Below are 3,309 nucleotides of genomic sequence, written 5' to 3'. Positions count from 1 at the left end.
GGTTATTTTCTGTCATTTTTAAAGCGTATATGCGTCGAGTCTATAAGCGCGAAAGACTTGACCGTCATGTGCCGAAATGGCTAGAAATCGAATCTTTGGAATTCAAAAAGAAAACTACTGTACCTGTCGCCACTTTAAAGTGTTGATAATTGAATTGTAGACTGAATTTGTTCAGTGTTTCTGTAGGGTTTGGCATTATTGTTAATCTATTTCGACATCCTACAATTATCCGCTAGCGATGTGTAAAACTGACCAGCATTACGAAATGTTAGCGTCCAGTATTGGTGTAAGATACAGACTACTGTACTGTGCAGCAAGAGTAGAATTATAAAAGCGGAGAACGCATGTTGGCCGATCCAATTTGGGTTGGAAAAAAATGAAAAGACTACACCAATCAATATACACTACAATTTACGCAGTGGTCGAATATACTTTTAAAAAATTGCAGACTTATTTCATAGGAATCAAGAAATTGACTATATCCTCATGGTATGCCTTTCAGCAGTCCAAACAGTACCGTACCGTATAGTACATGCAAACTACTGCAATTGTATGCGTACTACCAAATCTGATTGGCCATTTATCATGTCCAACCAGCAACGGTGCAAAAGATGATATTTTCAACATCCTATACTGTACAGTAGGATACGTACATCCAATGAAACTCCAAAAAATAAGACTATTTTAGAGAACCTAGGATGGAATAGCAGTATTGCCCAAAAAATCGCTAAGATAGACCTACCATTTTCAATCTTGGAAGGCTATACGGCTGAGTTCAAAACTGGAGACAAAACCACACCTAGGCAGAGGGCACACTCGTGAAAAAAATTGACGCTTCCCAAGCCAATCAAGTCCACGGTATTTATACAGTTGGAGCTGCGATCGATCAATGATGAAAATGGTCCAATTGACCAAATATGGACAAGATGAAATTCATTACAATAATCATTAGCCAATCGAAAGGCTCGGCTGTCGCTCAAACGTTTCAACCGCATCATAATGCGGCTGCGTATACAACTTTCCTTGGCGTGGCCCAGACTGGAGTCCTAGTACGGTACTTCAGTGTACAGTACTAGCTTCGTAATACCCGTTGTACAGTACTGTAAATTGAATGTTGTCCAATCGTTGCTCAGCAGTCACCGTACAAATTACTCGTATTACTTCGCGTTTACTGACAGTATTGTATGTCGTCATTTTTTATTTTCATTTTTCTATCGCTTTCTAGGACGAATTGACGATGCACCAAAATAACCAAATGCACTGTATTGATCGATGAATGATGAAAATTATCCCGTTGACCAATTATGGATAAGATGAGATTCATTCATTAATCTTTAACCAATATAGCAGTAAACAAGGCTGCACACTACAGTGTACAGTGTACACTGTACAGTACTGTACTGTACAGTATATACAGTACCGTACACCGTATTGCACGTACAGTACAGTACAGTACAGTACAGTACAGCACTGTACTGTAATGAATCTCATTTTCTCCATATTTGGGTAAAATGATCATCATCATTCATTTTTTCATCATTAATCCAGCAGAAGCTCGAACAATTGGTGCAAAAACACCTGATTATCTTAGTAATAATCGAAGTCAATACTACTGTTACTGTTAGTCTTTCGTGATATAATAGAAGTGGGGCTTACAGTAGTTGTTGGCATTCTAAAATACAGAAACAGTATGGGAAACTCCACAGTAATTCTTTGAATTTGCTGTTGTTGACATTTTAGTAAGATAAAGTATATGAAACTACAGTATGTACAGTACATACAGTACAATAACAAAATGACAAGAGAAACAGTACAGTAAAGTAGATTGCTGACGACTCCCAAAGTGTCGTGGAGTACAGTATACTTACTGTACTGTACTGACTATTATTTAAAATGGAGACTAGTTTCCTTGTTATTTCAACTGTAATAACGTATATATCAGCTAGAGAGATATAATATAAACATGGATACTGCAGTGTCCTTTTATCTCCCAATACAGTCAATAGCTTACGTAATCCTCAACTCAATCGTCAGCTGATCGTCTGATATAACAGAGAGGTATTGCTAATTTATTTATGCAATAGTTTTTATACTAGGGGTTATGACGCGTCAAGGGTGCGTTAAGTAATTGTTCGATCAAGCTTTGATGTCAACAATTACATATTGGAAAATAGATCAAAAATTACGAAAATTAGTATACAGCTGTAGCTCACGTTATTATACCTATATCGATTACAAAGCATATAGCAGTAATAGCACTAACTTAATCAGGCTATAGCAGGAAAGGCATGGATTAAAATATCCAAGACTCGCAAGATTGCACAATTGATTCCAATAATAGATCAAAAATTAATCTGTACCTATGGCTCGTAAGATTGATTACATAACTGATTCGATAAAGATCCAAAGATATATATAGAACAGATTACATCATACGTACTTATATCTAAAGTATAGCAGTATTACTAATAATATTAAAACTACGATCATATCGAGGATAATCTGTATCATCTTGTATGAAAATATGAGTCATGCTTCATATTTACAATTTTCAAATTTATGGTGCGCTATTGCTGTCAGAAAATACAAAGATGTGCACCCTTCATTTAGTAATGAAACAGTAATGCTCGATGATACGCTTTGAAGCAAGCATATATATTTGGCTGGTGTAGAACTAGTAACAAACATCTGATTCAATTTCAAATTACAACTCTCAATGTAGTAATTATACTTTTAAATTTACTATCTGAATATTGAAAAGTTAATAGACAAAATAAACTATTGTTTACGCTATAGTATTTAAGTAAAATTTTACCCAACGGGAAAACAAAATTGCTTTCCCAAACATGACCAACAAGATATATACATATTTACAGCGATTTATATGACTGAAAGAATTTTTGGCATCTTTCCTGCTAGACTAGTAAATTACTATTTCAGACTGCTTTACATTTTAGCTTAATGTCGATTAATGAAGTCAAAAACTAGCCTTATGTAATAAAATTCACAGTAATCTAAACGTTGTTAGATAATGATAGGCTATTTTATTACGTTTGTGGGGAGATCAGTGTCGACACCAGAGATTGAGGAACTAGACTATAATAAGTAAAACTTAACCTATATGCAACGATCTTATGCATTAGCGATTCGCACTACACATTGTATATTACACATTAGTGATTACCTTATTAGATAAGATTGCTGACGTTAACACAATTAAGATATGGTCTCTGTACTAATATAAATCCTTCTGTACTGACACTAGTAATTATTCTTATCAATTAATGTTACATTCGTCCCCTAGAATTT

This window comes from Trichoplax adhaerens, genomic scaffold (genome assembly GCF_000150275.1).
Source record: "Trichoplax adhaerens TRIADscaffold_154 genomic scaffold, whole genome shotgun sequence".
In the NCBI taxonomy this organism is placed as follows: Eukaryota; Metazoa; Placozoa; class Uniplacotomia; order Trichoplacea; family Trichoplacidae; genus Trichoplax; species Trichoplax adhaerens.
This window is presented reverse-complemented; position numbering follows the sequence as displayed.